The sequence below is a fragment of the Cherax quadricarinatus genome, chromosome 44 (assembly GCF_038502225.1).
Source record: "Cherax quadricarinatus isolate ZL_2023a chromosome 44, ASM3850222v1, whole genome shotgun sequence".
Lineage (NCBI taxonomy): Eukaryota > Metazoa > Arthropoda > Malacostraca > Decapoda > Parastacidae > Cherax > Cherax quadricarinatus.
Genome location: NC_091335.1, coordinates 32,532,762 through 32,558,286, shown reverse-complemented (window position 1 = coordinate 32,558,286; position 25,525 = coordinate 32,532,762). Strand labels below are relative to the sequence as shown.

General features: G+C 40.0%; 1 protein-coding gene across 1 annotated transcript in view; it reads right to left on the bottom strand.

Moving 5' to 3' along the window:
* The window catches only part of LOC138853981 (zinc finger protein 271-like), a 48,410-nt gene that overhangs the window by 5,549 nt on the left and 17,336 nt on the right, over window positions 1-25,525 (bottom strand). The gene's annotated exons all lie outside the window — the stretch shown is intronic.

Here is a 25,525-nt window from a genome sequence, read left to right as displayed (position 1 = left end):
AGAAGCAACATTTTATAATTATTAAGTAAAATAAATATGTAGGAATTTAAAGCACAACATTTCAACTTAAAAACAATAACCACAATATTACTACAATGTAAATAATGGCAGACAAGTGATCAATAATCAGCAACATATCTGCAAGGGAAGGGGATTAAGTACAGTAGCAGCTTCAGTAAATGATTATGTAAAAAAAATATAAAAAGCTTACCGGTTGTTGTGATCTTTGCATGTCAGTCTTGATTGCAAATTAGCCTTTGTGTGTATTCTGCACAGCAATGAAATTTCATACATCTTGATGACTGCACAAAGTCACTCAAAGTTCCATCCATATCCAACACATAACATAAAAAAGTATACAAAACAGTTGGGATCCTCTCAAATATACGTTATTATGCACCACAAATAGGCCCTACTAACACAATACAGTGGACCCCCGGTTAACGATTTTAATCCGTGCAAGAGGGCTCATCGTTATGCGAAATAATCGTTATGCGAATGAATTTTCCCCATAAGAAATAATGGAAATAAAATTAATCCGTGCAAGACGCCCAAAAGTATGAAAAAAATTTTTTTTTACCACATGAAATGTTAATTTTAATACACACAAACTGAAAAAGGCATGCACAATTACATGACACTTACTTTTATTGAAGATCTGGTGATGATTGATGGGATGGGAGGAGGGGAGAGCATTATCTTCTTACTGTTTAGAAGGGGAATCCCCTTCCATTAGGACTTGAGGTAGCAAGTCCTTTTCTGGGGTTACTTCCCTTCTTCTTTTAATGCCACTAGGACCAGCTTGAGAGTCACTGGACCTCTGTCGCACAACAAATCTGTCCATAGAGCTCTGTACCTCCCGTTCCTTCAAGACTTTCCTAAAATGGGCCATAACATTGTCATTGAAATAGTCACAAGCACGGCTTGCAACAGCTGTGTCAGGGTGATTTTCATCTATAAAGGTTTGCAGTTCAACCCACTCTGCACACATTTCCTTAATCTTTGAAGTAGGCACAATGGATTCCACAACTGGCATAGGCTTCTCAGGGTTAGCCCCAAACCCTTCAAAATCTTTCTTAATTTCCATACTAATTCTCACCCTTTTTACCACAGGGTTGGCACTAGAAGCTTTCTTGGGGCCCATGGTCACTTATTTTCCAGAAACAGCACCGAAAACACTGTAATAATACGAAATATTCCGAGTGTATGCTTGGATGTTACCGCGGAGGCTGGCTGGTAAACAATGGGACGGCCGGCACATGTGAGGGCACATTGGACGCGTCTCGGACGAAAATCGGTAAGCGGGTTTTTAATCGGTATGCGCGGCAAAAATTTTGCGATAAAAGTAATCGTTATGCGGAAAAATCGCTATGCGATGCCATCGTTATGCGGGGGTCCACTGTACTATTCACATTTATCCCTACCTCACCTATGCTATTTGTGCCTGGGGAACAGCAGCAGCAAACCCACCTAAAGCCAATAATAACCCAACAAAAAGCTGCAGTAAGAATTATCACACAATCTAATGCTAGACAACACCCCTTCCCCCTACTCTTCAAAGACCTAAACCTACTCACTGTACAAAACATTCACACCTACTGTGTAACCTACATTTACAGAACCATAAATTCTAACATTAATCCTAAACTAAAACACTTCCTTGATACAGGTACCATCCGACTTACGATCGAGTTCGGTTCCAACAAACCAGTCGTAAGTCGAAATGGACGTAAGTCGAACCTTACTACTGAATATCAACATCACATTTTTGAAAAGAGTTTATTTTATTGTTTTATTTTGATATTTAATTTTTTTACTTTAAATGCTGTTAATACCTTATTTTATACTGAAAGGTTTGGGATACACACTGTGTACAACATAGACAGTTGTTTATTTCCCAAAAATTTGGCATAGAAAACACGGTCGTAAGTCGAATAGTCGTATGTCGAGCAGGTCATAAGTCGGATGGTAGGTGTAGTTGCAACAGGATTCATACACATAATACCAGACACAAGAATATGACATTCCTCGTGTCCAGCTAATTATTATTATAATAAAAAAGAAGCGCTAAGCCACAAGGGCTATACAACGCTGCAGGGTAGGGAAGGAAGCGAGGGTATTGGGCAGCAGAGGGGGGAAGGGACGATCAGTAGGTTACAGAAAACTGCGAGGCAGGGGATAGTGCAGGGATAGAGGGTAGCAAGAGATTGAGGTAGAAAGGGCTGAAGGTATCATCAGAGTTTGTGAAGTAAGTCAGTTGTTGTCAAAATGTCAATGAGAGAGACCGGATGAAAGGTGGGTCCATCAGCGAGAAGGGAAGGTAAAGAGAGAGCAGTGGAGCGAAGACGACGTTGAAGGTAAATTCTGCGTGCTCGTTGATAAAGTGGGCAGTCTAACAGAATGTGGCTGACCGATAATGGAACCTGACAATTCTCACAGAGAGGAGTAGGGCGCCTCTCCATGAGATATCCATGAGTAAGACGAGTATGGCCAATGCGAAGACAGGAGAGAGTAGTCTCCCAACCTCGGCACTGGTGACAAGAAGACGGCCAGTAACCTATACTCGGTTTAATAGATTGAAGTTTGTTACCAAGTAGAGTAGACCAACGTTGTTGCCAACAGGTGTGAAGGTGAGTAGCTATTGCAGCAAAATAGTCCGTAAATGGAATACCTCTATATGAAACTGGTAGGTCATGTACTGCTGACCGCGCAGCAGTGTCTGCATGTTCCTTGCCCTGTATGTCAACATGACCAGGGACCCAACAAAAAACAATATCTATATGCTTGGTAGAGATGTGGCGTAGCCAAAGTTGGATACGGAGGACTAAGAGGTGAGGTGTATCAAATTTCTGTACAGCAGGGCCCCGCTTTATGGCATTTCACTTTACGGCGTTCCGCTAATACGGTCATTTCAAATTATGACCAAAACTCGCTATACGGCTCCCCCCACCTGACTTTCTAATACGGTCACCGCGCCCCACCCTGTTTGTTTACATTCTTCGTGAACTCAGTAAGCACTAAGTCTCTCCATTTTGTCTGGAAACTCCAAAATTTCAAATGTTTTTAAAAGTTATTTCATATTTTATATATACGTACTCTGATAATTATACTTATGTATACCTGTACTTAAATAAACTTACATACTGTGCTGGCATGCAGGTACACATTAAAATCAGTAAGAGTGTCTTATGTCTCCAGACATCATATTAGTAATGATAATAATAATCATCGAGTCTCATTTAAATGTCGTATATTACGTTAAATACACATTTTCATTAATCCATCTACGATATTTTTTCAAAATTATATAATAAACACAATACATAACATAAAAAGATGATAAATACACCCCACAATAGAATAAATAAACATAAATATGAGATGTGGTAGCAGACGACTTGCACAAGTGACGCCATATTAGAAATGATAATAATAATAATAATAATCACCGAGTCTCATTAAATGTTGTATATTAAATTAATATACACATTTTCATTAATCCATCCATGATATTTTTTTCAAAATTATATAATAAACACGATACATAACATAAAAAGATGATAAATACACCCTACAATAGAATAAATAAACATAAATATGAGATGTGGTAGCCAGATAACTTGTACAAGTGATGCCAAGAATAACATTTTCTCTAATCTAACATAAGAGAAAATGTGTTACTGGGGGTAACTGTAGAAAATTATTCCTTTCGTATGTATGTAAGTTTATTCAGGTATACACAAATACAGTTACATAGATTATCATACATAACAACATATGTGTAGAGAACCTAGGATAACCCAAAAAAGTCAGAGTGACTTATTTCCATTGCCTTCACTCAGAGCATCATTTCTTCTCAAAATGATGTTACATGAGAATGGGAGTGTTCTTCTTTATTTATTCTACCGTATCAATGTAGAGACAACCTGTACACAATGTAACTTGTACACAAACCAGACGTGTACACTTTGTTTACAAAATACATATATACGTGTGGTGCATATAGTGTACGTTACTATTATATTGTACATTATTATTTTTATTATTTTTCATCACTAGCTAATGAAATACCTCCAATACTCTATACTTCTTTCTTACTGCTATTAATTGCTCATAATTTTAAATTACAAGTCAAATCTTACTCCAAATTAATAATATTCATTATTCTTACCTGTCCATTTAATTTTGTTTATCACTACTTGTTTTTTTAGTCACTTTTCATTGTGTATGCAATTAGTATATATTCCAATTACTTTTTTGCAAGTACCAAAACTATCTTTTGCTAGCTAGTACCAACTACCTCATTTTTTTTACTTTTATTGTGCAATAAACTGCTCAATTTATTTAATATTACAAATCAGATCTTACTCCTAAACCAATATTATTTCATAGTGACCACCTGTCCATTTAACTTTGTTTACCATTACTTAATTTTAGTCCCTTATATATTTTCTCCTTTATTTTAGCTTTATATAACTACCCTAGTTTATACATTCACAATTGTTAAAATAATCATGGTGCTATTCTCAGGTGCTAAAGTAGAATAAGTTCACAATTTTGCCATTATATTCCAAAGCTCATTTATTTGATTACCACTTTATTGTTCACCACAACTTACATTAGTCCCTTTTATATTATTATTTTATACTATAATTCTAACTTTAAAGAATTACCTTTATAGTACTACCTACTATCATATTCCCAAGCTCCATTATTTGATTATCACTTTATTTGTATTAGTCCCTTTTATATTGTCTCCTTTATTTTAGCTAAAAAAAAAAAAAAAAAAAAAAAAAACTACCTTAGCTCATTATTTTACATTTGTTAAATAATTCAGGTGCTATTTTTTAGCTTAAGACTATTTACTTTGTTTTATACTTAATTCTAACTATAGATTCACTACAAATCTTATGATTACAAGCATTGATCCTGATACCAACCTCTTACTTAATGACTTAAATGTATCAAACAGTTACTGTAATTACTACACTGCAGAACAATCAAAGGCACTTCTCAGTGCCAACAACAACATAACTATCTTTAACTACAATATCAGATCTTTAAGCAAGCATTACGATGACCTCATAGCATTACTAAATTCCTTACATGCCAATATGTCCATCATTACACTAACTGAAACCTGGCTAAAGCCTGATAGTACAGATGTCTATGCCATTCCTGGTTACACAGCCATACACAACTGTAGGCCAGACCAACAAGGGGGTGGCACAGCCATATACTACTCAGACCAACTAGAATGTATCACTAATACTTGCACAAGGGGATGAACATGGGGAATATATAATAGCCAAATTCAAATCCAAATACCTACAAAAACCTCTCACATTGATAAACATTTACAGAGTTCCACAGTCAAACATTAGCCAATTTAGTCAAAACCTAGGAAGTATGATAACTGATGCATGCATGAACAAAGATCACTTACTACTCTCAGGTGACTTCAATATAAATCTCCTGCAAGACCAGGACCCACACGTTACTGAATTCAAAAACACAATGAGTAACTGTATGTTGCTACCAACAGTAACAAAACCTACAAGAGTTACAGAGACTAGTGTTCCCCTACTTGACCACATCTGGACCAACACCATATCCCCTTTAAAATCAGGCATAATTACAGATAATACCACAGACCACTACCCTACTTTTCTCATAACAACTCTTGGTAAATTACCCCAAGACACTACTAAAGTCACCTTCAGACTTCACAATGAGGCAGCCATTAATAACTTCACAACAGCAGTAGCAAACATTGACTGGCACACTGAGCTAGAAATCTATACAGATATTGACGAATGTATTAATAATTTTCTAAAAAAGACCCAATACCTCTATAACAAGCACTGCCCTAAAAAAACTAAACAGATGACAGCTAAGAGACTGAACAGTCCCTGGTTAACACCCAGCATTCTCAAATCCATAAATACAAAACACCAATATGAAAAACAGTACAGAATGGGTCACATAACCAGAGACCAAACAAAACGTTACTCGTCAATCCTAACCAGCCTGATAAGAAGGGCAAAAAAATTGTATTATGAGAACAGATTATCCAACTTACGAGGTGATATAAAAAAGACCTGGAAAACCCTATCAGAAATTCTAGGAACAAAAAAGATATCACGAAATAGCGAAATAAAATTAGCAAAATCAGATGAACCCCAACTCCCACCAACAGAAACAGCAAACAGACTCAATGACTTCTTCTCCACTATAGGACAAAACCTTGCCAATAAAATCCCAAGCTCAGATACCCCACCAAATGACTACCTCACTGGCAACTACCCGAACACACTGTTCCTAGCTCCGACTAACCCATACGAAGTCTCCCTTATTATCAACATGCTAAAAAACAAGGCAGGAGATTTAAATACCTTACCACCCTTTATATACAAAAAAGTGTCACAAGTGCTATCACCAATCATTGCAACACTCTTTAACAAATCCATTGAATCCTCCACCTTCCCTACAGTACTCAAAATAGCAAGGGTCACCCCGATCCACAAAGGAGGAGACCAAACACAGTTGAATAACTATAGGCCAATATCCAACTTACAACCTCTCTCAAAAATCTTCGAAAAATTAATTCATAAACGAATCTACTCCTACCTTATCTCCCAAAACATACTCAACCCCTGCCAATTTGGATTCAGGCCAAATAAAAATACTAATGATGCTATTATACACATGCTAGAACATATATACACTGCAATAGAGAAAAAAGAAGTCCCACTGGGGATCTTCATTGACTTACGTAAAGCTTTTGATACAGTTAACCATGACTTGCTCCACGTAAAATTGTCACACTATGGTATAAGAGGGCACTCCCTCAACTACCTCAAGTCATACCTCAGCAACAGAAGCCAATATGTGTATGCAAATGGGGCAAACTCTTCTGCACAACCAATTACAGTTGGTGTCCCACAGGGAAGTGTCCTTGGCCCTCTTCTCTTTCTCCTATACATAAATGACCTACCAAATGCTTCGCAATTACTCAAACCCACACTATTTGCAGATGACACTACATACGTCTTCTCCCACCCGAGCCCAGTCACGCTAGCCAATACTGTAAATACCGAATTACAGAAAATATCTACCTGGATGAGGACTAACAAACTTACACTAAACATTGACAAAACCTACTTCATTCAGTTTGGTAACAGAGCTACAGATGTCCCTCTTAACATAATGATAAACGGATCACCTATCACAAAGCTAACAGAGGGAAAATTCTTAGGAATCCACCTTGATAATAGACTCAAATTTCATACACATATACAACAAATTTCTAAGAAAATTTCCAAGACTGTAGGCATACTATCGAAGATACGGTACTATGCTCCACAGTCAGCCCTCCTGGCCCTATATCACTCTCTTATTTACCCCTATCTCACCTATGGAATTTGTGCATGGGGCTCAACAACAAGTAACCATCTCAGACCACTAATTACCCAACAAAAGGCTGCAGTTAGAATGATAACAAATTCTCACTATAGGCAGCACACTCCACCAATATTCAATACACTAAACCTACTCACCATACAAAACATTCATACTTATTACTGCACCTATTACATACATAGAACACTTAACTCTGATATTAACCCTCCCCTCAAACATCTCCTTGCCAACCTCAACAGAACACATGACCATAACACAAGGCACAGATCACTCTTTGATGTTCCTCGTGTCCATCTCACACTATGCAAAAACTCAATGCACATAAAAGGCCCTAAAATCTGGAACTCATTACCTGTAAATATAAAAGAAACACTACCTGTTTATAAATTCAAGTCTCTTCTCAAAGATCACTTACTCACCCAAAACCAAATAAATACTGAATAACTGAACCTTATAAATTGTATATCTTAAATGTTTCTCACAATTATATCACATAAATGTTAAACCTAAAACCCAATCTAACTTTATTATTTTTTAAATACACTACCTAACAGAATACTCCATTCTACTGAATGTACAACAATGCATACAACCATATGACCTGTCTTTGTAATACTCACTTGTGCTTTATAGTAATCTGTTTACATTAAAGTTTTATCACTGATGTCATCATTGCTTAGTTCATCTTAAGTTAATTTTAAGCCAGCCCGTAATGCTATGCATAGTATAAGTGGCTTTGGCATGCTGCTCTTATCTGTATTTTTTGTACCTCTGTATGTGTGCTCAAATTTTTAAATAAATAAATAAAACTTACCTTCACCTGGTTTGTTTACATAACTCTGCGCCTGTCCTCTCTCATGCACTCATTCTTTCTCTCTCTCATTTATTCGTTTTATCTCATTTACTTACTCCTGACCCTACATTAAGACTACAAATATTTTAAGGTAAGTAATGAGTGAACTGTATATACATTTTATTGCTCTGGGATGCTTAAATGTAATAGAATATTATGTGTAGGTGGGTTGGCCTGGTATGGTAGCCCGGCTGACTACCATACATACCACACTTGATTTTTTACAATAAATACTACTCATCTCACCCTATATTTTAAGGTAAGTAATGAGTGAACTGTATATACATTTTATCGCTCTGGGATGCTTAAATATCATAGAATTGTATGTGTGGGTGGGGTGGCCTGGTATGGTAGCCTGGCTGACTACCATACATACTACACTTGATTTCTTACAATAAATACTACTTGTCTCACCCTAGATTAAGACTATAAATATTTTAAGGTAAGTAATGAGTGCACTATGTGTGTATTGTAATTTTTTATTGTTTTTTGATGCCTGGTTCTATTGCTAACTTAATATATGTTAGTGTAAACTTGTTATCTAGTGTTTGTATGCAATTGTAAGTGGAAAAAAAGGGAGTTCCAATTTACGGCGGTTTCCGCTTTACGGCAATAGCCTGGAACCTAACCAGCCGTATAAGTGAGGCCCTACTGTATAGCCTGTAAAGCACTAAGGGAGTCTGAGACAGCCACAAATGATGACACAGGCATAGATGCAATACAGATAAGTGCTGCAAGAATAGCATACAATTCAGCAGTAAAGATACTAGCCGAAGATAGTAAATGCCCTCATACGACGCTGTCCGGAAACACTGCTGTGAATCCTACGCCATCAGAAGACTTAGAGCCATCTGTGTACACTGCAATGGCATGAGAATGAAAGTGGAAGTGGTCAAGAAAAAGAGAGCGGGAAGCTACCGTAGACAGTTGGGCTTTCAAGCAAGGGAGTGAGAAAGAACAGACCCGAACAGCTGGAGCTTCTCAGGGGGGTAGGGAAAAGTGAGATGCTACATGAACATATAAAGGTGGTAACTGAAGGGAAGACAAGAGTGAATGTAGGCGAAGAGAGAAGGGACGGAGCAAACAGGGGCGGCGAACAAATAAAGAATGTCTACTAATATCGGTGACCATTCTATAAATGGAAGGATTGCGGAGATCATGAGAGCGTGCATAGTAGCGAAGGCAATGGGCATCACGGCGATCGGATAAGGATGGAACGTTCGCTTCTGCATAGAGGCTCTCAACAGGGGAAGAGCGAAAAGCACCAAGGCATAAATGTAATCCTTGGTGATGAATAGGGTTGAGGCTAGATATAGTAGCAGGAGAGGCAGCTGAATAGATCTGGTCACCATAATCAAGTTTCAATAAAATGAGGGTGGAATGTAGGCGAAGGAGAGTTTGACGATCAGCTCCCCATGAAAGATGAGCAAGGGTTTTAAGAAGGTTCAGCTGGCTGTGACAAGTTGTCTTCAGAGAGGTAATGTGAGTTTTCCAGGATAACCTACAGTCAAAGAGGAGGCCTAGAAACCTGACTGTGTCACGTTCAGGGATACGGGTGCCATAGAAGTATAAAGGATGATCGGAGATGACAGAGCGTCTTGTGAAAGTAATTTGGTGAGTTTTGGTACTGGATTATTATTATAATCAAGGGGGAAGCGCTAAACCCTTAGGATTATACAGCGCCCAGGGGGGGGGGATGTGGAAGGCATTCAGGCTTAATTCAGGGAACTGGAGCACAGATCCAATTCCCTAAATCAAGAGCCCCTCACCAACATCAAGGAGCCTTCCATGAGGGGTTTGGTACTGGAAAATTTAAACCCATGTGTGGTGGCCCAATTGGAAACACGGTCGACCTCATGCTGAAGAGAAACTGTAATGAGGAGACAGTCAGCGCCTGCACAGGCAATAGCAAAGTCATCAACATAGAGTGATGACCAAATATTGGATGGAAGACTAGAGGCCAAATCATTTATAGCAAGGAGAAAGTGTTGTGCTCAGAACACATCCCTGGGGGGTACCTTCAGCTTGGATAAAGTCCAGGGAGAGCACATTATTAACCCGAACACGGAAATGCCTGTCAGTTAAAAAGTTCTTAAGGAAGGATGGTAGATTGCCTCGAAGGCCTAAGGAGTGGGCTTGGGCCAAAATATTATACCTCCAAGTTGTGTCATATGCCTTCTCAAGGTCAAAAACTATGGCAATAACTGAGTGGTTATTCGCAAAGGCATTATGAACATATGTATCCAAGCGTAATAAGGGGTCTATGGTAGAACGGCCCTTACAAAAGCCATATTGATGAGTGCAGAGACTGTTGTGTCTCTAAATACCACACTAAACGTCTATTTACCAGGCGTTCCATCACTTTGCAAACTGCACTGGTAAGAGCAATGGAATGATAGTGGGAGGCTTCATGTCCCGTAGTACCCGGTTTGCGGAAAGAGAGAACAATGGCAGATTTCCACAGCTGTGATAGGACTGCAAGGGCTGACTGATGTAAATGTTGTAGCATACGAATATGAATGTCGTCGGGCCCAGCTGCCGATGATCGGCAAGCTGAGAGTGTTGCCTCCAGTTCTTGAAGTGTAAAAGGCACATTATACTGTTCTTCTCTGAGAGAAGAAAAGTCCAAGGGTGCTAACTCTCTGGCAGACTTTGAGGAAAGAAATGAGGGGCATAGATGGAGCCCCTGAGAAATATGGACCAGATGATTGCCAATTTCATTGGCAACATCTAGTGGGTTTGCTATATCAACACCGGCAACCCGCAGAACAGGACCGGTCAGGAGAATATTTACCACTCAGTTTTAGTACTTTTTTCCAGACTGCACTCATAGAGGAAGCAGAGGTGATGGTGGAGACATAATCTCGCCAGCAAGTGCGTTTAGCGTCACTGATGACACAGCGAGCGATCGCGCGCTTCTGCTTAAAATCAAGAAGTCTCCCCATGGTTCTATTGTACCGGTACCTGCCCCACGGAGCGCGTTTCAAACGTACTGCATGAGCACAAGCAGGAGACCACCAAGGCACGCATTTCTGAGAATGCCTGCCCGAAGTTTGGGGTATAGAATGAGAAGCTGCAGTTAAAATGGAGGACGAGAAGAGGTGTAAAAGCTCATCAATGGAGGACAAAGAAGGAACCTCACTAAAAACAGTTAGCTGTGAGCAAAGGTTCCAATTTGCCTGATCAAATTGCCAGCGTGGGTTACGAAGAGGTGGTGAATATGAAGGGGAAGTAAAAATGATTGGGAAATGATCGCTGTCACGTAAATCCGGGAGAACAGACCAGGTGAAGTCTAGTGTGGCAGAGGAAGAGCATACTGAGAGATCAATGCAAGAGAGAGTATGAGTACGAGGATCAAAATGGGTGGGAGTACCTGTGTTTAAAACATGGAGGGGGTGAGAAGCAAGAAAAGCCTCTAACTGAATGCCACGGGAATCGCAGTGAGACTCCCCCCAGAGGAAATGATGAGCATTAAAATCGCCTAGTAACAAAAGTGGTGGTGGTGGTAAGGACGAGACAAGAAAGGCAACATCCGGGATACATAATGCCCAAGAAGGAGAGAGATACAAAGAACAGATTGTATACCACTTACGCAAGTGGATACGGACTGCAGAGTAATGCAGTGAAGTATGAACAAATAGCTGATGGTATGGAATATCAGTGCGTAGAAGAAGGGCACTTTCATTAAAGGTCCCATTAGAAAAAGGATCCAAAGAATACAATAAATTATAGCCTGAGACGGGATAGATAACTGCGGAGTGTAATTTTGGTTCTTGTAAGCAAACACTGACAGGGGAAAACTGGGAAAGCAACAATTGAAGCTCACCCCGATTACCTCTGAGGCCACGGATATTCCACTGTAAATAGGTCATGATTGATAACGATAAACACACCAGAAATCCGCAGGTATGGGTGCCTACGGACTAGAGGGGTTTGAAAAGTCCACATGTGGTGGCAGTGGAAAATGTTCAAGTAGCATAGGAACGGAGCATTGTGAAGAAAGGAGTTGCGTAGATGGAGGAGAGGAAAGAGAAGGAACGGGGTGGATCAGTGTCCATCGATGGTTTAGTCTCTGCAATATATTCAGAGATAGCTTCAAGTGTTTCGGAATTCAAAGACGACGTGTGGGAGACAATATTGAAGATGGAAGGAGGAGGGTGAGTAAAGATTGGGGCAGTAATGGATTGTACCAAAGTAGGGGGGAACGAAAGGGTGGAGGGAACTGCAGAAGAAGTGTGGGAGGAGACAGAAGAGGCAGAAACCTGGGACAGGGGAAGAAGGCATGGTATGAGGAGGAGGGTGAACATCCACACTTTTAACAGAGTCTGTGAGAGGGGAAGAACCAGGTACACATACTGGAAAGGTAAAATGTGGAGGTGGAAGAAGGGAAGGAGGGGTTAAAGGAGATTTGAGCAACGGGGATTTTTTGGACTTTTGAGAAGTAGAGGGGCGATTGGGAGGAGGTGTTGTACGAGGTCTTGTCAATACCAGGGCTTGTGAAGGAGAACACGAAGATGTGAGGGCAGACTGAGGTGTTGAAGTAGGGACTTCTGAGCCAGGACAGCAAAGGAATTAGAGACAGGAGTGACTATGGGAAGGGCAACCACAGAGAAGGCTGCAGAAGATGGGACCCTAGAAGTGGGGGGACGTTTAGAAACATGAGAATAAGAAATACGGGGTAGTCTCCCCTGGAGGCACAGATGAGAAACCGCCATAGCATAAGGGAGACCTTCTGCCTCTTTGAGGCAACGGATTTCCCTCTCATTTAAGTAGACTTGACAATGGCAAGAGTAAGAATGGTGAGCCTCGTGACAATTAAGGCAAGAGGGAGGTCAGCTACATGACGTATTAGAATGGTCATCGGCACCACAGACTGGGCATTTGGCTATAGATCTGCAATATTTTGCTGGGTGACCAAATCACCAGCAATTTCTATACTGCTGCGGTGTAGGGATCACCTTTCGAACTTGCAATAGATGTCCAGCTATATAAACAGAGGATGGGAGTTCACGGCTGTCGAAAGTTAATCGAGCCACATTGCAAGGGTATTGTCTCCGCCCATGGACAGGAAAGACATAAGTGTCTACTTTGAGGATTGGGAGATCCTGGAGCTCCAGCTGTTCAAGAATGTCGTTGCCACATGTCTGAAAATTCTGTTGGACTATGGTATGGGGCAGAATGACAGTACCACTACAAGAATTGAGGGAATGATGTTTTTCAATAGTGACAGGAATAGTATCGATATGTGAAAGGAGAGAAAGATCATGAGCTTGGGTAGCATTCTGGACAGTGACGATGCACGTACCGCTCGAGAGCATGAAAGGAAATATCTCTACCAACATGGAGTAGGAGCGCCTTGCCAATACTATGGTCAGAAAGATAGGCAATAGTGGAAGTCTATCGTAAAGTAAAGAATTTAGTCCATTGTGCAGTCCAAAGATGAGCATGGAGAGGAAGTGCATGACGTGTCGATCTTTTCTGAGTAGAATGGGAAGGTAACGAAGTATCGTCATCAGGCAATTGTCATTGGTGTTCAGAAGTGGGATGGGCTGGCGATTTGAAAATTGCCGCACCGTAGAGGGAGAGGCCGGAAGCATAGTCAAAGGATGGGAGAGGTCAGACAAACAAAGAAGTCAGTCGAGACCCCGGTACCTGAAGCTGGCGATGAAACAGCACCAGCAAGAGGTATAGGGGCATCAGGAGTGTCCGAAGAGTGGTCAAAAAACGAGGCTGGGTCAGAACGGGGTGCAGTACTAGTAAGGGGCCCGGGGGTAGCAGGTTCATGGACTAAGGCTTCCATGGTTAGGTTACTTCTTTCTTTTTGTTTTTAAGAAAAAAATAAAGAAGAAGAAAAAAAAAGAAGAAAAAAAAAGGGGGGAATGGGGAGGAATAGTTCCTAGGAGGAATGAAAGGGCAGGGAATCGCCCTCCGCGCCCAAGAGGACTTCAACACCACAAGTAGTGCAGATGTGGCATGGAACCCATACCATACCCTACCCTTCATGTCAGTAAACCAGCAATCCAGGACAGCAATCTCACATCTGCCGAGCTACCTCAGTGGACAAAAGAGAGGGCGGCCGGGTTACCGCCACAAAGCATACCTCCTTTGGCCCCCACCCTGGAATCCGAAAGGCGGCCTCCAGAGATACACCTGTCGCCCAAAGGACACCCAAAGCCACCCCCTGGGAGACCGGAGAGGGAATGGGATATCCCCAGGCGATACAGATTCCACGGCAAACTACACCACCGCCAAGAACCTCAACGGAATGGGATTGACCCCGATACCCTTTCCCCTACCTAGGAACCAGTAGGCCTGTGGGAAGAATCCTAAAGGCCAAAAAGAGGAAGGGACAGGATGGGGGGGGGAGGAGGAAAGGAAAAAGGGAGGATGGGAGAGGAAAGGGGGGATTGGGGGGTAATTAGGTTCAGTCTCAGGAAGGAGACCAACAGGTCTAATTCCTCAGACCAAGAGCCTCTTCACCTGGAGTTTACCTGGAGAGAGTTCCGGGGGTCAACGCCCCCGCGGCCCGGTCTGTGACCAGGCCTCCTGGTGGATCAGAGCCTGATCAACCAGGCTGTTGCTGCTGGCTGCACGCAAACCAACGTACAGTGGACCCCCGGTTAACGATATTTTTTCACTCCAGAAGTATGTTCAGGTGCCAGTACTGACCGAATTTGTTCCCATAAGGAATATTGTGAAGTAGATTAGTCCATTTCAGACCCCCAAACATACACGTACAAACGCACTTACATAAATACACTTACATAATTGGTCGCATTCGGAGGTGATCGTTATGCGGGGGTCCACTGTACAAGCCACAGCCCGGCTGATCAGGAACTGACTTTAGGTGCTTGTCCAGTGCCAGCTTGAAGACTGCCAGGGGTCTGTTGGTAATCCCCCTTATGTGTGCTGGGAGGCAGTTGAACAGTCTCGGGCCCCTGACACTTATTGTATGGTCTCTTAACGTGCTAGTGACACCCCTGCTTTTCATTGGGGGGATGGTGCATCGTCTGCCAAGTCTTTTGCTTTCGTAGTGAGTGATTTTCGTGTGCAAGTTCGGTACTAGTCCCTCTAGGATTTTCCAGGTGTATATAATCATGTATCTCTCCCTCCTGCGTTCCAGGGAATACAGGTTTAGGAACCTCAAGCGCTCCCAATAATTGAGGTGTTTTATCTCCGTTATGCACGCCGTGAAAGTTCTCTGTACATTTTCTAGGTCGGCAATTTCACCTGCCTTGAAAGGTGCTGTTAGTGTGCAGCAATATTCCAGCCTAGATAGAACAAGTGACCTGAAGAGTGTCATCATGGGCTTGGCCTCCCTAGTTTTGAAGGTTCTCATTATCCATCCTGTCATTTTTCTAGCAGATGCGATTGATACAATGTTATGGTCCTTGAAGGTGAGATCCTCCGACATGATCACTCCCAGGTCTTTGACGTTGGTGTTTCGCTCTATTTTGTGGCCAGAATTTGTTTTGTACTCTGATGAAGATTTAATTTCCTCATGTTTACCATATCTGAGTAATTGAAATTTCTCATCGTTGAACTTCATATTGTTTTCTGCAGCCCACTGAAAGATTTGGTTGATGTCCGCCTGGAGCTTTGCAGTGTCTGCAATGGAAGTCACTGTCATGCAGATTCGGGTGTCATCTGCAAAGGAAGACACGGTGCTGTGGCTGACATCCTTGTCTATGTCGGATATGAGGATGAGGAACAAGATGGGAGCGAGTACTGTGCCTTGTGGAACAGAGCTTTTCACCGTAGCTGCCTCGGACTTTACTCTGTTGACGACTACTCTCTGTGTTCTGTTAGTGAGGAAATTATAGATCCATCGACCGACTTTTCCTGTTATTCCTTTAGCACGCATTTTGTGCGCTATTACGCCATGGTCACACTTGTCGAAGGCTTTTGCAAAGTCTGTATATATTACATCTGCATTCTTTTTGTCTTCTAGTGCATTTAGGACCTTGTCGTAGTGATCCAATAGTTGAGACAGACAGGAGCGACCTGCTCTAAACCCATGTTGCCCTGGGTTGTGTAACTGATGGGTTTCTAGATGGGTGGTGATCTTGCTTCTTAGGACCCTTTCAAAGATTTTTATGATATGGGATGTTAGTGCTATTGGTCTGTAGTTCTTTGCTGTTGCTTTACTGTCCCCTTTGTGGAGTGGGGCTATGTCTGTTGTTTTTAGTAACTGTGGGACGACCCCCGTGTCCACGCTCCCTCTCCATAGGATGGAAAAGGCTCGTGATAGGGGCTTCTTGCAGTTCTTGATGAACACAGAGTTCCATGAGTCTGGCCCTGGGGCAGAGTGCATGGGCATGTCATTTATCGCCTGTTCGAAGTCATTTGGCGTCAGGATAACATCGGATAGGCTTGTGTTAATCAAATTTTGTGGCTCTCTCATAAAAAATTAATTTTGATCTTCGACTCTCAGTCTGGTTAGCGGCTTGCTAAAAACTGAGTCATATTGGGACTTGAGTAGCTCACTCATTTCCCTGCTGTCATCTGTGTAGGACCCATCTTGTTTAAGTAGGGGCCCAATACTGGACATTGTTCTCGATTTTGATTTGGCATAGGAGAAGAAATACTTTGGGTTTCTTTCGATTTCATTTATGGCTTTTAGTTCTTCCCGCGATTCCTGACTCCTAAAGGATTCTTTTAGCTTAAGTTCGATGCTTGCTATTTCTCTGACCAGTGTCTCCCTACGCATTTCAGATATATTGACCTCTTTTAGCCGCTCTGTTATTCTTTTCCATCGCCTGTAAAAGGAGCGCCTGTCTCTTTCTATTTTACAGCTACTCCTCCTTTTTCTTAGAGGAATAAGCCTTGTGCATACATCGAGTGCCACCGAGTTAATCTGTTCTAGGCATAAGTTGGGGTCTGTGTTGCTTAGTATATCTTCCCAGCTTATATCGGTTAGGACTTGGTTTACTTGGTCCCACTTTATGTTTTTGTTATTGAAGTTAAATTTGGTGAATGCTCCCTCGGTCTGGGGCTCCGCTCATACATGACTAAACCTCAATTATGTTGTGATCTGAGTATATTGTTTTTGATATGGTGACATTTCTTATCAGATCATTGTTTATTTATTTATTTATTTATTTATTTATAATTTGAGCACACTTACAGAGGTACAAAAAAAAATACAGATAAGAGCAGCATGCCAAAGCCACTTATACTATGCATAGCATTACGGGCTGGCTTAAAATTAACTTAAGATTAACTAAGCAATGATGATATCAGTGAAAAACATTAATGTAAACTGATTACTATAAAGCACAAGTGAGTATTACAAAGACAGGTCATATGGTTGCATGCATTGTTGTAAATTCAGTAGAATGGAGTATTCTGTTAGGTAGTGAATTTAAAAAATAATAAAGTTAGATTGGGTTTTAGGTTTAACATTTATGTGATATAATTGTGAGAAACATTTAAGATATACAATTTATAAGGTTCAGTTATTCAGTATTTATTTGGTTTTGGGTGAGTAAGTGATCTTTGAGAAGAGACTTGAATTTATAAACAGGTAGTGTTTCTTTTATATTAACAGGTAATGAATTCCAGATTTTAGGGCCTTTTATGTGCATTGAGTTTTTGCATAGCGTGAGATGGACACGAGGAATATCAAAGAGTGATCTGTGCCTTGTGTTATGGTCATGTGTTCTGTTGAGGTTGGCAAGGAGATGTTTGAGGGGAGGGTTAATATCAGAGTTGAGTGTTCTATGTATGTAATAGGTGCAGTAATAAGTATGGATGTTTTGTATGGTGAGTAGGTTGAGTGTATTGAATATTGGTGGAGTGTGCTGCCTGTAGTGAGAATTTGTTATCATTCTAACTGCAGCCTTTTGTTGGGTAATTAGTGGTCTGAGATGGTTACTTGTTGTTGAGCCCCATGCACAAATTCCATAGGTGAGATAGGGGTAAATAAGAGAGTGATATAGGGCCAGGAGGGCTGACTGTGGAGCATAGTACCGTATCTTCGATAGTATGCCTACAGTCTTGGAAATTTTCTTAGAAATTTGTTGTATATGTGTATGAAATTTGAGTCTATTATCAAGGTGGATTCCTAAGAATTTTCCCTCTGTTAGCTTTGTGATAGGTGATCCGTTTATCATTATGTTAAGAGGGACATCTGTAGCTCTGTTACCAAACTGAATGAAGTAGGTTTTGTCAATGTTTAGTGTAAGTTTGTTAGTACTCATCCAGGTAGATATTTTCTGTAATTCGGTATTTACAGTATTGGCTAGCGTGACTGGGCTCGGGTGGGAGAAGACGTATGTTGTGTCATCAGCAAATAGTGTGGGTTTGAGTAATTGAGAAGCATTTGGTAGGTCATTTATGTATAGGAGAAAGAGAAGAGGGCCAAGGACACTTCCCTGTGGGACACCAACTGTAATTGGTTGTGCAGAAGAGTTTGCCCCATTTGCGTACACATATTGGCTTCTGTTGCTGAGGTATGACTTGAGGTAGTTGAGGGAGTGCCCTCTTATACCATAGTGTGATAATTTTACGTGGAGCAAGTCATGGTCAACTGTATCAAAAGCTTTACGTAAGTCAATGAAGATCCCCAGTGGGACTTCTTTTTTCTCTATTGCAGTGTATATATGTTCTAGCATGTGTATAATAGCATCATTAGTATTTTTATTAGGCCTGAATCCAAATTGGCAGGGGTTGAGTATGTTTTGGGAGATAAGGTAGGAGTAGATTCGTTTATGAATTAATTTTTCGAAGATTTTTGAGAGAGGGTGTAAGTTGGATATTGGCCTATAGTTATTCAACTCTGTTTGGTCTCCTCCTTTGTGGATCGGGGTGACCCTTGCTATTTTGAGTACTGTAGGGAAGGTGGAGGATTCAATGGATTTGTTAAAGAGTGTTGCAATGATTGGTGATAGCACTTGTGACACTTTTTTGTATATAAAGGGTGGTAAGGTATTTAAATCTCCTGCCTTGTTTTTTAGTGCGTTGATAATAAGGGAGACTTCGTATGGGTTAGTCGGAGCTAGGAACAGTGTGTTCGGGTAGTTGCCGGTGAGGTAGTCATTTGGTGGGGTATCTGAGCTTGGGATTTTATTGGCAAGGTTTTGTCCTATAGTGGAGAAGAAATCATTGAGTCTGTTTGCTGTTTCTGTTGGTGGGAGTTGGGGTTCATCTGATTTTGCTAATTTTATTTCGCTATTTCGTGATATCTTTTTTGTTCCCAGAATTTCTGATAGGGTTTTCCAGGTCTTTTTTATATCACCTCGTAAGTTGGATAATCTGTTCTCATAATACAATTTTTTTGCCCTTCTTATCAGGCTGGTTAGGATTGACGAGTAACGTTTTGTTTGGTCTCTGGTTATGTGACCCATTCTGTACTGTTTTTCATATTGGTGTTTTGTATTTATGGATTTGAGAATGCTGGGTGTTAGCCAGGGACTGTTCAGTCTCTTAGCTGTCATCTGCTTAGTTTTTTTAGGGCAGTGCTTGTTATAGAGGTATTGAGTCTTTTTTAGAAAATTATTAATACATTCGTCAATATCTGTATTGATTTCTAGCTCAGTGTGCCAATCAATGTTTGCTAATGCTGTTGTGAAGTTATTAATGGCTGCCTCATTGTGAAGTCTGAAGGTGACTTTAGTAGTGTCTTGGGGTAATTTACCAAGAGTTGTTATGAGGAAAGTAGGGTAGTGGTCTGTGGTATTATCTGTAATTATGCCTGATTTTAAAGGGGATATGGTGTTGGTCCAGATGTGGTCAAGTAGGGAAACACTAGTCTCTGTAACTCTTGTAGGTTTTGTTACTGTTGGTAGCAACATACAGTTACTCATTGTGTTTGTGAATTCAGTAACGTGTGGGTCCTGGTCTTGCAGGAGATTTATATTGAAGTCACCTGAGAGTAGTAAGTGATCTTTGTTCATGCGTGCATCAGTTATCATACTTCCTAGGTTTTGACTAAATTGGCTAATGTTTGACTGTGGAACTCTGTAGATGTTTATCAATGTGAGAGGTTTTTGTAGGTATTTGGATTTGAATTTGGCTATTATATATTCCCCATGTTCATCTCTTGTGCAAGTATTAGTGATACATTCTAGTTGGTCTGAGTAGTATATGGCTGTGCCACCCCCTTGTTGGTCTGGCCTACAGTTGTGTATGGCTGTGTAACCAGGAATGGTATAGACATCTGTAGTATCAGGCTTTAGCCAGGTTTCAGTTAGTGTAATGATGGACATATTGGCATGTAAGGAATTTAGTAATGCTATGAGGTCATCGTAATGCTTGCTTAAAGATCTGATATTGTAGTTAAAGATAGTTATGTTGTTGTTGGCACTGAGAAGTGCCTTTGATTGTTCTGCAGTGTAGTAATTACAGTAACTGTTTGATTCATTTAAGTCATTAAATAAGAGGTTGGTATCTGGATCAATGCTTGTAATCATAAGATTTGTAGTGAATCTATAGTTAGAATTAAGTATAAAACAAAGTAAATAGTCTTAAGCTAAAAAATAGCACCTGAATTATTTAACAAATGTAAAATAATGAGCTAAGGTATTTTTTTTTTTTTTTTTTTTTTTAAGCTAAAATAAAGGAGACAATATAAAAGGGACTAGTACAAATAAAGTGATGATCAAATAATGGAGCTTGGGAATATGATAGTAGGTAGTACTATAAAATAAATGAGCTTTGGAATATAATGCCAAAATTGTGAACTTGTTCTACTTTAGCACCTGAGAATAGCACCTTGATTATTTTAACAATTGTGAATGTATAAGCTAGGGTAGTTATATAAAGCTAAAATAAAGGAGAAAATATATAAGGGACTAAAATTAAGTAATGGTAAACAAAGTTAAATGGACAGATGGTCACTATGAAATAATATTGGTTTAGGAGTAAGATCTGATTTGTAATATTAGATAAATTGAGCAGTTTATTGCACAATAAAAGTAAAAAAAAAATGAGGTAGTTGGTACTAGCTAGCAAAAGAGTTTTGGTACTTGCAAAAAAGTAATTGGAATATACACTAATTGAATATACAATGTAAAGTGACTAAAAAAACAAGTAGTGATAAACAAAATTAAATGGACAGGTAAGAAAAAATTAATATTATTAATTTGGAGTAAGATTTGACTTTTAATTTAAAATTATGAGCAATTAATAGCAGTAAGAAAGTTATAGAGTATTGGAGGTAGTTGGCATTAGCTAGTGATGAAAAATAATAAAAATAATAATGTACAATATGATAGTAACGTACACTATATGCACCACACGTATATATGTATTAAGGGCACTTATTTAATCTGTTACAGAAATGTCAGCTTTTCTAAGGAAGGTAGAGAAATCATGTTCGTTTGAGAAGGTATATTGTTGTCCTGTTGATGTTTTCCTTACTAGTATTTTCCCATCTCGCGTGAAACACTGATGTATTTTGTTTTCCTGTTTAAGTTTTCTCAGCCTGAACAGAAGGTTTTGACGTTTTTTTGTTAGACACTCATTTATGTACACTCCATTTTTCATTGTAATTGCTGATTTAATTAGGTCCTTTCTTTTATCGTATGAATGAAGTCGGATCATTATACTGTGTTTACTTCCTGGTTTTCCTAACAAACGTGTTTCTTTGATTTCATTGTTTTGCACGATGACTTGTACGTGGTTCTGTATTATCCTGATAGCAGTTTCTTTGCACTGTGCTTGTGTTATGTCACTAGGAATGTGTGGACTGTTTATTATAACTGCATCAGACAACTTATCTTGTTCAGTTTTGTCGTCTTGGAAATCAAGGTATTCATTTAGTCGAGTGTGCATGTTCAGATTCCAGTCCTTGATTGCTTCTTCAACCTTCATATTTATTGTTGTTATTTGTTCAGTGTGACTGGCTATAGCTGCTTTTAGAGTATTTTCTGTATCAACACTTCCCGATGTAATCTTCTCTTCAAGGTTTTGGATCTTATTCTCGAGGTTGGTTATCTTGGAATCTCGTCGCTCGAGTGCTGCTTTGATATCTTTGATTTCATTTTCTAGAGCAACGATGTAGTCCTTGATATTGTCAGGAATAATCGTACCTGAGTTATCATGGATGAATCCTTTGAAGGGAGTGGAGTTGGAGGGGGAGTCAGCCATGTTTGTTGTTGTTGTTGTTGTTCCTTGGGTGGCGGCGGAGAGAGGGGTTGATGATACACTGGCGTCCTGCTGGGTAGACAAGTTGAGTTCTAGGGTCCTTGCTGTTATTCTTTTATTACTGGTGTTGTGTCTTCTGCGATATCCTTTCATAGTATCACTGAAGTAGATACTGTGTAGCAATGGAGGAGAAGGCTTGTTTTCTCGGAGCTTGGGTTAAGTGGTTGTCTGGCAGCGGAGGCAGTGTTTGGGTTAGCAGGGCTGTCTTCCTTAGATCTTCTAATTTTGTCAAGATTTGGGTTACATTCTTAGTATTCTTGGGTCATGTTGTGGTCTACGTGGGTTCATGTAGTTGAACTTTCACTTAGGCCATCACAAGTTTTGATGGGCGATGTTTTTTTGAGAAAGAAGAGCTGGTAGGATACCGTTGCTGCCGCTATGTGTGGTGAGGTAATAGTCAAGTTTAGTGAAGATGAGGTCTAGTGTATTCTCCAGTCTAGTAGGCTCTATTATTTGCTGGTTTAAATTGAATTTTGTGCAGAGATTTAAAAGCTCGCGTGAGTGTGAGTTTTCATCAGAGCTGCCTCCTGGTGTTATTACTGCAACAATATTATTTGCTATATTCCTCCATTTTAGGTGCCTTAAGTTGAAATCCCCCAGGAGCAAGATGTTGGGTGCAGGAGCTGGAAGATTTTCCAGACAGTGGTCAATTTTTAACAGCTGTTCCTGGAATTTCTGGGATGTTGCATCCGGAGGCTTGTAGACTACCACAATGACTAGGTTTTGGTTCTCGACCTTTACTGCTAAAACTTCCACTACATCATTTGAGGCATTTAGCAGTTCTGTGCAAACAAGTGACTCTGCAATGTACAGGCCAACCCCCCCCCCCCTTTTGCCTGTTCACTCTGTCACATCTCTATAGGTTGTAACCTGGGATCCATATTTCGTTGTCGAAGTGATCCTTTATGTGGGTCTCAGTGAAAGCCGCGAACATTGCCTTTGCCTCTGCAAGCAGTCCACGGATGAAAGGTATTTTGTTGTTTGTTGCTGGCTTTAGACCCTGTATATTTGCCAAGAAGAATGTTATCGGACTGGTGGTATTGTTGGTACTGGGGGGGGATTTTTTTTCCGGCATTAGTATCTGTATCTGTTGGTTTGGAGTGGAGGCCATCGACTGTGGTTCCACTCCAGGAATGACTGGATTTCGTGTACGATTTCTGCCATTTCCTGCCAGTTTTTTTTCCTTCCTGGCACTAAAAAACCTCTCCCTCTTGAGTGGCTGTGGCTACCAAGGTTTTCCCATGGCCTGGATGTTTTGTATCTTTTTGTCCCCTTTAGATGGTATGCCTGGCAATTTAAGTTATAGCACAGTCTTTCCTGTACTGAAGAGGTACACAGTTCAGGGTGAAAAAGCTTACAGGAAGGGAGTTTGCATTTTCCTGTTATCATATGGGCATGGCATTTTCTAGGGTGGTCATAGTTGCACGTCCCATCTGTTTTTCCAGATTTCCCATGCCAGCAGATACCAAGTACATAGTATGTGCACAGGCTTGATTTCCGTTTGCCTTGGGTTTCTGTGACTGTATTCCCTGTTGGTGCATGTTTCCCTGTCTTACTTCTATCCTCCCTAGCACCAACAATGGAGTTCCCACCAGTTGTTTTTGGTAATATATCCTCACCACACCAAGGAGCCCCCCCTTGAAGAGGAGAGCACATATAAAATATGCAATAAATGCCACACAACAAGTTTACACTAACTTGTATTAAGTTAGCAATAGAAATAGGCATTAAAAACACAATAAAAGGTAAGATACACACAGAGTGCACTTATTACTTACCTTAAAATATTAATATTAATGTGTGAGAGGTAAGTGGCAGGGTGTTTATTAAATAAAATCAGAATGGCACACCATCATCCTCTAACCTGGCACTTAAAGCAAGAGACTTACGACTTCTCTTTTTATCACAGCTAACCTTAGATGCCATCGTCAATGAGAGCCAACTAGTTAAAGAAAGAGTAAATAGAGAGAATGAGATACAGAGTTGAAACAATGTAAGAACACAAACTGAACAGGTAGTGGGCGATCACTTGGTCAGGCGAAATAAATGTGTATTAATATGTGTCTACTTTTAGTTCATTCACGTCCATTTATAAGAGTTTGTAAAACATTTACCTCAATATTTTTTTATTATAATAATAATTACCTCACAATACAAATACTCTTACATTGTGTACAAGTTGTACAAGTTAGTTCAGAATAAACAAACAGCAACACACCATTTTTAGAGTGAATGAAGATAATAATAATAATAATATTATTATTATTATCATTATTATTATTATTATTATTATTATTATTATAATAAAAGGCACTAAACCCACAAGGGTTGTGAATTGCTATAGAGTAAAGGCATACGAAAAGAATATTTTTCTACAGTTATCCCCCAGTTTGACTAGAGAAAACGTAATTCTTCCGACACTACCTACACAGCTGCTTTGTAAACAAATCTCATATTTACATCAATTTTTATTCTGTGAGTGTATGTATCATGTTTATATGCTATGTAACAGATTTCATATATAATTTTGAGGAAAATATCATAGATGGGTTAATGAAAATGCCTATATTGATGTAAAGTAAGACATTTAGTGTGCCCAAGAGTGATAATTATTACGTAGTATTGGCTTCATGAGTAGAGAGAGACTTAGGAATTTTCATGTGTACCTGCACACCAGCACAGTGTGTAAGTATATTTAGGTACAGGTACACATAAGTACAGTGGACCCCCGGTTAACGAACTTTTTTCATTCCAGTAGTATGTTCAGGTGCCAGTACTGACCGAATTTTTTCCCATAAGGAATATTGTGAAGTAGATTAGTCCATTTCAGACCCCCAAACATACACGTACAAATGCACTTACATAAATACACTTACATAATTGGTCGCATTTGGAGGTGATCGTTAAGCGGGGGTCCACTGTATAATTATCAGAGTACATATAAAATATGCAGTAACTTTAAAACACTTGAAATTTTGGAAAGTTTCCTGACATAATAGATGTGGTCATGGAGAATGTAAACAAACCGGGTGGGGGCACAGTATTTGAAAGACCGCTTGCCATATAGCAAATTCTGGTCATAATTTGACATCGCTGTAAAGC